This window comes from Castor canadensis, chromosome 11 (assembly GCF_047511655.1).
Source record: "Castor canadensis chromosome 11, mCasCan1.hap1v2, whole genome shotgun sequence".
Taxonomy (NCBI): Eukaryota; Metazoa; Chordata; class Mammalia; order Rodentia; family Castoridae; genus Castor; species Castor canadensis.
This window is the reverse complement of record NC_133396.1, coordinates 81,577,068-81,590,630: the sequence shown is the minus strand read 5'-3', so window position 1 is coordinate 81,590,630 and position 13,563 is coordinate 81,577,068. Positions and strand designations below refer to the sequence as shown.

Sequence of the window (13,563 nt, the reverse complement as noted above, 5' to 3'; positions counted from 1 at the left end):
ACAATTGTCAAGTACAGGTCTTGACTAATGTACACTCTTGGTCCACAAGCCCACCTTTTCTCAGAATTTCAAGTAAACCTATAGCTTGGCCCCCAGCCTCTGTGAAAACTTTGCGTTTTCTAGTTTTTAGGATTAACCTTTGAGGTTGTTTTTGTTTTGATCATTCAACAGATTATCAGAGATGTCATCTGTGGTGCAATGTAAGCAAAAGAAAACCTTCAGTATAATGCCAATTAACTAGCAAGTGCTAAATATATGTTGAATCAAGGACACCCATGAATGCAATATTAATCAGTCATGGAACCTGGTAAGACATCTCTACTAAGAGTTCTTGGAGAGTAACTTATAGGGAAGCAAATAGAGACAATCAAAGTATAATTTGCTTTAAAACCTCTTCAAGGAACCTGTAATTTGGAATTGCAATATAGCCTCTTCACAAATGAAAATCACTAAATACAAAAGGAAGCAGCTATAAAAACAGTAAAGATACCAAGAAGAGACAGAAAGAAGTAACTTTTTATGGTCACCCTCCATCTACTTGCTGATGCCAGAAATAGGTCACCTTTGACTCTCCTTCCTCATCTGCCTGCCACCCCATTCAAGTTTTGTTCATTCTTAAATATCCTTGAAATCCACCCATGTGTCTTCATCCCTTGTGCCATCACTCTAGTCCACATCACAGTCATCTCTTGTGTGGATCAATGTCAGCATTCTAACTCCGGTGCCTAGTCTTACCTTCTTCCAACACATTCTCCACACTGACTTCAGAGTGACCCTTATAAAATTTAAATCGGATCACGCCACTTTCCTGCTTTAAACTTGAACTGTGAACTTCTCAAGTTTTCTAGAATCTGACTTCCAGTTCCCTGTGCGGCTGAACTAGTCTATGGTCCAGCCAATTTGGTCTCTTTTATAGTGGCTGGAACTTACCAATATCTCTCTCACGCACTGGCCTTTCCCAAAGCTATTTTCCCTTACTGAAACTCTATACTCTCCCTCAGCAACCCCCATCCCAGCCCCTTTACCCAGCTTACTCCCTCATTTTTCCCATCTCAGGTTGAATTAACAGTTCTTCCAAAACTCCTTTCCTGATGGACCTCCTGTAAGTTACACACACTCCTTTCCTTTTGTAACATACACTCTTTTGTTTACTGACGTTTGTAAGATCAGAGACCAGTTTGTGTTTACCCTGTGGTCACCGCTTGAGTCACAGAGCGGATTAAATGGGCAGGTGATGCTGCAGGAACTCGCTTTCCTCTGACACGCGCTAGAGGCGGAGCCCAGTCTGCTGAGTCAAGGCTAGGGAGCAGGAAGTACAAGAAGATTCGAAGTCTGGTTGGCTGGAAGGCTCGTCTGTCAGGATCAGAAGGCGGGACCGGGCGCTAGTGAGTTTACTCCTGAGGATGGGCGGGGCAGAATAAGGCGGTTGCCAGGCAACGCTGAGCGCGCCTTCCGGGCCTCAGCTGCAGAGTGGGAAGCCCCCGCAGCACCTGAAGCGTGAGCAGGCAGCGCCCTCAGCCGGTGCCTCAGGTGCAGCCTCGGGTTGCTTCCGGCAGGAGGACAGACCTCCGAGTGTGTCAGGACTGACACCCTCCAGAGGAGGGCAAACCCAGGAGACCATCTAGGCAGGACCTTGGGAATCTGGGGCGGGGCGGGACGGTGGGCACAGACTGTTAGGAGGCCAGCACTGCTTCTCCCTCCTGGTCTTGTGTGACACTAGGTTTCCTCCTTTTGACCTGGCGATGCTCCAGATGTTTTCAGGCAGGTACTTGATGACCTGTTCATTGGGAAACCTAGTTGGTGAAGATAACACAAGCAGAGAGAATACAGCCATTCAGGACCCAGGATTTCGTTTGCCCTTAACTTTACTTCTCTTTTCCCTCATTCCACCTGAGCTGTAGGTGTCACCATCTTGACATAATTAGGTGATAGAGGCCCCCTAAAGCAACTTAAAAGCCCCTAAACTACACTGGTGCCAGAAAATGATAGACCACAGTTTGGATGTAATGCTACCAGTTACAGATGTGTAAGAGCTTATTTCCTCGTGAATAGTTTGAACTGCAGATTTTATTTTTACCTTTGCAGAGTCATGAATGCTATTATTACTGCATGCATAGGATATAGGAGCACAAGTTGTTAGAAGATTTGGGTAAGTATCTGACGATTTACCTCATATTTTACTTCCTTTGAAGCAAGTAACAATTCCTTTTTTTTTTTTTTTTTTTGGTGATGGTACTGGGGTTTGAATTGAGGGCTTCATGCTTGCTAAGGCAGGTGCTCTACCACTTGAGCCACTCTGCCAGCCCTTTTCAGTGTTGGTTATTTTCAAGATAGGTTCTTTAGAAGTATTTCCTGGCTTCAAACCATGATCTTCCTGATCTGTGCCTCCAGAGTAGCGAGAATCACAGGTGTGAGCCACCAGCACCTGACACCTGTCTCTTCTTGACTTCAATAATTAGTTTGGTCGCTGTTTTAGATGCTTTAGAATTCTCAGAATCAATCAACTGAGGTCTCTATATCCTTGGTTGAAAATTGGGGAAAGCAGAAGGAATAGAGTGTATCTTTGAGAAAAGTACATGCAACTAAAATAATTAAAATTATGTAGGTGGATAGAAGCCCAGCAGCCCTCTTTCTTGAACTTGATACCAGAACTGAGGGAAAAACCATCTGCCATCTCGTCTTTGTCCACCTCTTGAAAGTCATCCTGATTAATCATCCTACATTCTAATTAGATCAAGCTGCAGGTTCCTCAGATGCATCTTGTTCTCTTGCCTTTGTATATGTTACTTCTTCACCTCCTAATGCTTATTTTCTTTCAAATTTCAGACAGTATGAAGGCTCCAGTATCTAACCTCTGCACTCCCTTAGTGCTCTGTGATGCCAATCTTTGGTGGCACTTTCAACACCGTGATGCAATATTTCTGTACCTAATCATTGTGGCAGTATCTTTATCATGCTGCTCTTATTCCATGCTGAGTACTAATGAACATTCTGTAAATATTGGCTGGCTGGATCGATGATGGATGGATATACAGGTGGGTAAGTGGATAGCTAAAAGATAGACATACAGGTTGGGGGGGTAGGAATGAGCATAATGAATAAATAGGTGTTTGGATTGAAAGTTGGAAAGGTGAGTGAAAATAAAACTTATTTGGAGAGAATCTTCAATCGGCTTGCCTAGAAGCACAGGTGATCTCAATGTGAACTCAAGGAAGCTAATGGAAAGGGATGGAGAATAGCTAAGGATGGATGAGTGAAACCATTCTTTCATTAGAAAAATATTGACAAAACTTGTACTCAAGTTAATAAATGACACTTTGTAAGGAGAATATATTAATTTGGTATTCTTTGTATTTAAGGTATATAATGCTAACATTTGTCTTTCCTAAGTCTCCACTTATTTCTTAATTTCTAGTAGAAATATTTCCTGAAAATTAAAAATTATAGTAAGCACTATAAGGAAATTCTTATCACTGTGACTATTCTTGAACAGTGTCTAAAGTTTTTGTTGCTATTGCTGCTGCTGTTAGCTGAACTAACTGACCTCTGTGCTTCTGGTCCCTGAAGACAGCCATTTTAATAGTACTAAATCTTACATGTGTTAAAAGAAAAACTATAGATAAATTAAATTTATCAGATTTATTTCAGCAAAGAACAACTCATGGATCAGGCAATATTCAGAACCAGAATAGGTTCAGAGACCTCTGTCCAGTATTGTAAGCAGTGAACTTTTGAAGACTAAAAATGGAAGCAAAGTAGAGCAATCACTTGATTCGGTACAGTAAGGCCTTAGGGGTATTTGGACATGGTATTATCAGTTGGCTGCCTGGCATTGAAGAAAACTTACAATTCAAATCCATACTCAAGATATATGACAATCATCTCCACAAAGTTTTCACAATTTCAGTCCTTAGATTGGTATGGGTATGTGCTTCTAAATGTTATATATATTTTTACTCTAAATGTTGTATATAGTTTTACTCAAATATTTTATATTTTTATATATTTATGAGCTTTATATTTATAACAGATTTAAATACTTCCTAAAACTCACACTGATATATGCCATGTTTAGTCCTCCTTAGGGTTTAGGAATACAGTTTAACAGGAGCTAGTTTTAAAAACTTAAGATTTTTAACCTTGATTAATTTAACTTAAAGATATTTTTCTGGGCCTTTATTTTTGTTTCTTTGTCTTTTTTTGTTTCTGTAACGATCATCCATCAAAAAGAATGTCAGTTTCCACATAATTGAAACTTTGGCAATCTTATGGAGTACAAAAGATATTGATGATACTGGGATTTATGTTGCCAGTGCTAATCACAACACAATTATGTTGGCTTAGATTGACTGGCTGAGCATGAAAAGTAAAAGCAGGATAACTGCAAATTAGAAAAAATGTCTTATAAATATACATTTTGTAGCTGTACACATGTGACAGTGGCAGAATGAGTGGAAACAAGCACCAGTAGACACTCTGGGCTAGTTTGGAAAAGAGGGCACATTCAGTAACTATGGCTTATTTTTATAATCACCTAGTATGTGGCTTCTAGCAACTGAAGATAGCATATACCCATGTAATGAAAAAAAAAGTTGTAGAATATTATTCTGCTTATATGTATTTTACAATATGAATTTAAAATGTTCATACATAAAATGTGAAGACTCAAGATTGACTAATATTGTGTGTACATGGGAAGAGGTTACTATTACTGGAAATTGGTTTTCTATTTATTAAGTTCATCCTCAAATACCATTCTAGTGCCTTTTTTCTTTTGGCAGTACTGGGATTTGAACTCAGCCCTGTGCTTGCTAGGCAGGGATACTACCACTTGAGCCACTCCACCAGCCCCCTCTGGTGGCCTTCTTAAGACATTTACCCTTCAAGATTTGAACGGAAAAACTTTAAAGATAGAAATCAGGTTTTAAATTACCAATTAATGGAAACTAATATACACACCTTTTTCCAAGCAGGCTTCAAATGAAAAAGAGGAAAGGAGGAGGGACTTGAAGCTTAATATCCCACTAAGGGCATCCCCTTCTCTTATACGACAGAACACTTCCAACTAGGTCCTATGTCCCAACAATACCACGGATAAGGACCAAGTCTTTCATACGTGGGCCTTTGGGGGACATTCCTGATCCAAATCATAGAAGTTCCTTTCACCTCAACTTGGCTCCCTCTTCTCCTCTTGACTTGATACTTTCTTGACTTCCTGTGGGGATATTCCTTGGACTCCCTATATGTGAAAATTAGCTCAGCTGCAAGTTAGTGGTTAGATTATTATAAGTGAGAGGTCAAAAGTTCTTTTCTGCAATTTGCTCTTTAATCAAATCTTTTCCCTCAATCCCTACTTATCTCCGTCAATGAGAGTCTACTGTGTCCCTGCCACTTACAGAAACATAAAAATATGTTTATTTGTAATTATAAGTAGACAGTGGAAATATGATTTCTAAGTATTGATGAGATGCCATTACTAAAATGGACTTCTTTCATATATGTACTGAAGGCAAATTGAGAATTATGAGTAGGTTTAGCAATAGGACAGGTGGGTGCTAATAACTAAACCAGTCAGGTGGTAGAGCGGAATCCCTAATAAATATGTGAAATTTCAATCCTCAGACTTCAGGTATCAAGGAAGAGGTTAGAATGGTTAGATGGCCATCTATATGAGTTTTCTGCATTAAGTTGATGATTGGAGAAGATAATTTCCAAGATTCTTTTCTTTTTGTTTTTAAGAATCTGTGAACTAAAGAAGAGTAAAGTAACCCTTTATCAAGATTTAACTTGAAGATATTAAAACCTAAGAATTTCACTGATCCAAACCAGTTGTCTGCTTATCTATCATATGAGATTGGGTGTCAGAATCAAGTGCTTATAATTATTAGGTATATTTCTTACTGTCAATAAGCTTGCTCTGGATTTATGAGACCCAGTAAAGAGAGACATCAAACTGTGTATTTCATTCATTGGTTGATCATCTATCTAATATCTATTCCAGGCACCGTTCTGAATATGTGAGATGGGAGCCTCAAAAGGCTCATAATAATATCATAGCAAGGTGCTTTGGGGAACAAAAATATTGCTAACAAGAAAACCTGACTGTGTGATCCTATGGTCTTAAAGAAGTCTGTCTTGGGCCGTATTCATGTTCTGTGATTTATTTGGCTTCAGATTTTCTCTCTAGTGCAGAATCATGAAGAAAATATAGAAGGACATTGTTATCTTTGCTGACATTATCTTAAGACAGCTAAAGTTGTATGTTATTATGTCCCTCTCTGTCCAATGATAAGTGACCTTTAAAAATTAACATGCCACAAGATCTACACTAAGAAAACTGAGCTCCTTTAAAATTTGACTTCCCATAAAATTTAATGTATCTGCACTATATTTGTAATTCATGCTCTGATGTGGAATTTGTGTTTATTCCATTGAGTCTATGTTAAAATAATTCCCTAGTTGCATTTGTTATGCTTGTGAGAATTGATGATTTATTACTGAAACTCTTATTAGAGTTAATTATGTTTATTGCGCCCATCTTCTCTGAAGGAAACTTGGGAATTGTCTTTCTCATCTTTAATTAGGAAGTCATAAAACACAATTCTGAGGACAGGGGGATTGTTTTCCCTTGCTCAGTAAGACTGACCAACCAGCTTTATTAAACAAAACTATCTCCTGATACTAGATTTAAAAACTTAACTTTAGGATTGAAGGTGTGACTCAAATGATAGAGCACATACTTTGTGAGTTCAAACCCTAGAACCACAAAAAAAAAAAAAGAAAAAATTGATCATGTTAACTTCAAAATAATGTTAATGCTAAAATATGAAAAGACATTCTATTAAATAGCAGACTGTCTTCTCTCCTTGATTTCTAACTCCTTATTTTACGTTTTTGGGGACAGTTTTCCCCCTGTTGAAAAATACCTTTTTAAAGTAACAAAATTGCCTAGTAAGTTGCAAATGTTTTAAGAAAGTACCACAACTAGATGACTTAAACAATAGAAATTTATGGTCTCATGGTTCTTTTATAGTAGCCTAGAAGTCTAAAATCAAGGTGTCATCGGGATTGGTTCACTCAGAGGAATGCAGGCAGAATCTATTCCAGACCTTGGCTTATACAGGACCATCTCTTCTCTGTGTCTCTTCATGTAATATTCCTTCAAAGCATGACCGTCTTTAAGAAGAAATTATGAATGTACTGAATATTTGCATCTACAAACAAATTCATATGTTGTAATCACAGTCCAATATGATGATGTTTGAAACCTAAGGGAGGTAATTAGATCATAAAGGTGGAGCCCTTGGGATTGGGAGTAGTGCTTTTAATAAGAGGCCACCAAATTAGCTTGCATACTGTCTTGCAGTTTGGAAGAGGACCCTCACCAGAACCTGGTCACACTGGCACCCCAACTTTGGATTTCAGACTCCAGAGCTATAAGAAATATACTTCTGTTGTTTATAGGGCACCCAGGCTATAGCATTTTGTTGTAGCACCTGAGCTGACTAAGGCGATGTATATGAATGGACTAATTGTTTTATGACTAGCTTTTTTTACTCAACATTTTCTAAGCCTGTCCACATAGATATTTATAACTGTTTCATTCAATTTAACTATATTTAGCATCCTGTCGTATAGATAAAAGTTTATTTTTCTATTCTTTTACTGATAAGCATTTAGGTTGTTTCCAAATTTTTGTTATTACAACGCATGCTTCAACTACTATACTTACATACATCTCCTGGTGTACATTTTAATTTCTTCTTTTTTGTGATACTAGGGTTTGAACTCAGGGCCTACATCTTGAGCTGCTTCACCAGCCCATTTTTGTGGCGGATTTTTTGAGATAGGGACTCATGAATTAACTGCTTTAAATCGCAATCCTTCTGATCTCTGCCTCCTGGGTAGTTAGGATTAAGGGGAGTGATCTCCTGCTTTGTTGATTATGTGGCACTATCAATAAAAAATTTAACTCACTCTCCCCAATATTTCTATACTGATAGGAATGTCCTGTCATATTAGTATGTAATATCTAGTATAAAATGTAAATTTTCTTAAAAGATGAAATAAATGCAAAGTTCTGTTGTTTTCTTCACATATCCCATTTGAATTGCTAAGCATAGGATATGGTCATATTTATCTTTATTATTACTATCATATCATCAATATATGATGTTAATATATCAATATAATATTACATCACCACTACATTACTCTCCAAAGAACTGTACTAATGATTTGCATTCCTTTTAACACAGTACAAAAAATTGTATCTCTCCACAATCTTACCAATACTTTAAAGTTTCATTTAATGTTTTAGTTTGAAAAAACTTTTCAGACCAGCTAAAATGTTGCTAGAATAGAACAATAGCTTCCTATATATATCCTTCACCTAATTCAACATTTTATTAACACCTCTCTCCATTTATCTTCTTTCTCTTTACTTCCCTCTTTCTCCTCCTTCTGTTCATACAAATTTATTTTTCATTTGTATCAATTTTCTTCAAGCTCTTTGAGAGTAAGTTGCAGAACTTTCAATCGCTCATTTCCACATGTAACTTCCAAGAACAAAGACATTCTCTTATGTAACCATAATAAAATTAGCAAATTCAGGAGAGTTAACATTGGCATAGAACTATAAAAATCCACCAATTTTCCCCATTAAGTCCTTTAGTGTCTGGCCCAGACAGAACACACATTGTATTTAATTGTGTCTCCTTAAACCTTGAGCAGTTCTTTAAATTTTCTTTTTTTCATGACATTGACATAATTAGTGTACCATGTAGTTATTTTGTTTCATCTTCCTAAATTTGGGTTTGCCTAAAGATTTGCACATGATTAAATCAGGTTATGCATTTGGGGCAGAAATACTGTGTAAGTGATATTGTGCCCTTCTCAGTAAATTGCAACAGGAGGTTGTCATATTTTTAACATGATTGTCAAGCTAATGGATGTGAAATAAAATTGTATTTTATTTTATATTTCCTTGATTACTTCTGAGGCTGACCATTTTTCCCTTGCCCATTAGTGATTCAAGTTTCTTCTTGTACATTTTTTCATAATCTTTGCCCAATTTTCTTTTGAGTTGTGCTTTCTTTATTAACTTATCTGAGTTATAAATTAGGTATACTACTCCTTTGACAGTTATATGTGTCATAAATGTTCTTCTAAACTGTCATTCATCTTTTATATTTACTTATAGTACACTTTGTTTTAAAGATCTTTCAAATGTTCTGTTTTTCTAAATTTATATTTATTTTTTTGCTTGTTTTGTGGTACTAGGGTTTAAACTCAGAGCCTGTACTTGTCAGGCAAGTGCTCCATTTAAACTATTCTCCCAGATGTTTTGCCTGTAGTTTGTTTTTCAGATAAGGTTTTGCCCTAATTGCCTAGACTGGCCTTGGATCACCATCCTTCTATCTCCACCTCACAAGTATCTGGGATTATGAGCATGCACCATATTTTTTCCATTTTCTTTTCTGGTTTTCTTTCTTTCCTTTCTTTTTTAATGAGACAAAGTCTCACTATGTAGCCCAGGCTGGCTTTAAACTTGTGATTTTCTACCTCAGCCTTCCAAGTCTTGGATTATAGATGCGTGCCACCACACCTGGCCAGATCTTTAAAGTTTTAATGTAGTCTAATTCCACAATATTTTCTTTTATGATTCCTTTTAGTATCTTAAAAATTTCTCTTCTATGCTGGAGAGATATCTATAGGTATTTCTTATACTTTTGATATTTTGTTGTTCAAAATTAGGTATTAATCCTTTATGGTGTGACTGGGGAATCTAATTTTATGTACACCTGGTTGCCCCAATACCACTATTGTATAACTTGTTCTTTCTCCACTGATTTGATATGCCTGTGCTATCAAGAGGCTATTTGTACTTGGGTCTTTTTCTCATATTTTCTAGTGTTTTATAAAACTATTTGTCTATCATTATGTTAATATAAAACTGACTTAATTATTCTACATTAACTTGCTACATCATATGTTTTGCTAACTGGTATGGTGGCTTCTCCTTGTTTCTTTCTCATATTCTTATCTCAAAATTACTTTGTCTATTCATGGGCCTTTAACCCTTCCATGTAGGTTTCAAAGTCAGTTTCTTCAAGATCCTTAAAACATTCCTATTAGGGCTTTTATGGGAAGTGTATAAACTTCATAGAATAAATTGAAGATAATTTAATCTTTATGGTGCTGAGTTTTTCCATCTATGAGCATGAATCTGATTTATCTTGTATTTAATCAGGTCTTAGTTTATGTTCTTCAATAACATTTTATAATTTGTGCCGTAAGAATCTTGCTCATCTTTTGTTGGATATTATTCCTAGAAGTCATACAGACTTTATTGCTAATGTGAATATTACCTATTTTTATAACATTTTAAAATTGATTATTGAAGAGTATAGAAATCTGTTCAATACTATGGTTCATATTATCTTTGGTTCCAATTCTTTGCCTGTCAATTGTTTTGTAGATAGGTCTTCATACATCTCTGTCAAATAGTAATGGTTTGATGGCATAAAAATTAGCTTTTCTTATAGTCACTTAATATCAATCAACACAGTTTTCTGTGACCTCCAAGGATGTGAGGGTTTTCTCATCAGCAAAGAAGCAATTCTGTTGTGGACACCAGCCGTGTGTCCTCCAATTCAACTCTAACACTACTTGGAGATAGAATCAGATCATAAGATCATAAGAGCTCAGTCCCTAAGACTACCCCTTCTCCTCTTCAGATGCCAGTCGCAAACCTGGGTTGTTGTACCTGTGCCTTTGACCAACCAGGTCCAAAGTGGGGTTCCCACAGACTCTTTATTAGGTTCAATTAATTTTCTAGAGTGACTCACAACACTCGGAGAAGTACTTATGTTTATTTGCTTGTTTATTAAAAAGAATATTTTAAAAGATGCAAGTAAACAGTTAGATGAAGAGATACATGGGTGAGGTCTGGAAGGGTCCTGAGCTCAAGAGCTTCTATTCCTATGGGGTGTGTTCTCCTGGCGTGTGTATGTGTTCTTATTCATCTTTTTGAAGTCCTTAGCTTCATTACTTAGGCAACTGGTGATCAACTTACCCTTTAGACCTTCCCCTTCCCCAGAACCTGGGATGTGTGCCTAGATCTTTCTGGTGAGTAGCCCCCATCTTAAAACTACCTATGGGCTGCTAACCATAACCAACTCATTAGCATGCAAAAAGACATTTATCACTATGGAGATTCCAAGGATTTTAGGAGTTATATGGAAGAAAATATTGCAAAGATCAAATATACATTTTATAATATCACATAGAGTTAATGGGAGGCATCCTCCTGACTTGAAAGAGATTTTATAGGTTTTTGCTGGTGCCTATGGCAGACATTTTTGGTACTCAACATCTCATCCCTTCTGTCCATCTCAAATTTCAGCTGCAGGTATAGTGGACATTGCTAACTCATAATAAATAACATTTCACCTTAATATATGGCATATGTGTTTTTTGCCTAATGATCTCTGCAAAATCAGGCTTTCCAGAAAGCTGTAACAGCCCACTCAATCCTAGTGAGGATATAGCTGGGAAGTTGTGGACTAGAGGTCCTCTGTGGTCCTACTTTAGTCAGGGGTAGATGGGAGCTTATGTATGGGTAGATGAGGCAGCCTCTAGTCTTTCTTTCCTGTGACAGACAATCGTTTGTATGCTTTTAGGGCTCATGTATACTATGAGACCTTGTTACTCAACATGGAAATCTTGATAACATGCCTCTTTATTGCCTTATCTTCCTTGCCTATTTCATTTTCCTTGCAAACTCACTTCTGGTTCCTGGGAATACCTCCCCGATAAAATAGTCAACATTTTGGTCCTTGTCTTAAGTTGTTTTCCAGTAAATCCAAAGAAGGATCTTTTTAACACATTGTTTCTAAGAGTTTTTATCATGAATTTCTAGTGAACTTTATTGGCTGCTTTTCCATCATATCTGTTGAAATGATCCTGTTTCTTTTAATGTATAATTACTTTAATAATATTTCTTCATGTTGAAATAACTTTATATTCCTGAGATAAATCTTTCTTAGTCATAAGTTTTGTTTCATTGTTTGTCTTCTGGTTTGAAGGGGTTCTTTTCCCTACTAGATTTGATTTGTTAGTATTAATTTAGAATTTTTGTACTTGTGTTCATAAGTGAGATTCAACCATAATTTTCTTTCTTAATCCAGTCTAATATAAAAGTTGCCTTCTTTCTTTTTATGTTTTTGAGTGGTTTGTATTAGAAAAGATTTATCTATTGATTGAAAATTTGGTAAACATATTTGTAATATCATACAAATATACTTTTTTTAAACTGAGGAAAAGGAATACTATTTTAAGCAATGCATTAAATATTTTAGTGGTTATTGACTTGAGTTTTATCTTTTTAGAGCTATTTTCATGATTTATATTCATCTGAAAAATTTTTCATTTTATTTATGTTTTTAAATTTCTATAAGTGGTTCAACTTATTAAAATATTATTTATTCTATTCTAGTTTTAAATATAACTTTCCTTCTTTTTCTACTTCTAATGTCTTTATACCTTTTCCCTTTTCCATCTGTTGGTTTTAGTAGTGCTGTCTCTTTTTGATTAATGTCTTTAAAGTACAGCTTTTCTTTATGATCCCTTGTGGGGGGAGGTTCTGTTTGTCTTCTGGGTTACTAATACCTTCTTATCTTGACTACTTCCTGGTTAAGAGACTACATCTCTACCTGCTATTGCAGTTACACAACTTTACATAAGCCATCTGACAAGCTGTGAGCTCATTCTTTCCTTACCAGCTTCATTTTTATTTTACTTACTCTTCGGGAATTATACTCCCAGCCACTTAGGACACTTCTCAGACCCAGCACTCAACAAGCCTGCCTCTTTAGCCCCAATTACAGCATTGTGTTTCTACTCAGTGTGGTCCATGAGGGTTTTTATCTTGTTTTGAGCAAGGCTGCATTTTTGTCTCTATTATATTTTATCTATAATTGCATTGCCATATGTTTTGAAAGTGGTAGTTAAAGTACAAACTCACAATACCATCTTGACTGAAAGTTAGGCAATTACTGTTCTACTACTTCTTGGAATAAAAAAAATGCCAAGGAAAATAATTTTGTAGTTCCTACAGTAAATTTTATGAATAAAAGTTATCTCTTTCCTCCCCACTTCCTTTAGAATGTTTAAAAACTAAAATGAGGCTATAGAAAATTTGTTTAGGAAGTATATATAACCAAAGAAACAGAGCTTCACCAAAAATCCTAGTGGGCCAAGGACAGACATAGATGGAGCATGGCAGTCAAATGGTGCCCAGGGCATCTTCAGATGAGTCCAGTCTGAGTCTGGGGAAGACATGGCAGAAATCCATCCTCCACTTGAAGTTCATGGAGAGTCACCCTCCTGTGCCATCCAGTCCCATCTGTCCCCCACCCAAGGCAACAAGACTGGCTATGCTTCATCAGGCTCTCAGGTAGGCAAGAGCTCCCAATGGAACTCACTGTAGGAATCCTAGTGGTTAGGACTGTTAACATTATCTTCACATTTTGGTTTATCTCTGTTAAAATCTTTTCAATA

The 13,563-nt window shown here is 36.5% G+C and overlaps 1 long non-coding RNA gene across 1 annotated transcript; it reads left to right on the top strand.

The window, feature by feature from the left end:
* Nucleotides 1–1,428: 1,428 nt before the first annotated feature.
* Nucleotides 1,429–3,424, top strand: LOC141414085 (uncharacterized). The gene is made up of 3 exons (XR_012439179.1): nt 1,429–1,530; nt 2,086–2,149; nt 2,827–3,424. It is a non-coding gene; the product is annotated as an uncharacterized lncRNA (long non-coding RNA).
* Nucleotides 3,425–13,563: the final 10,139 nt, after the last annotated feature.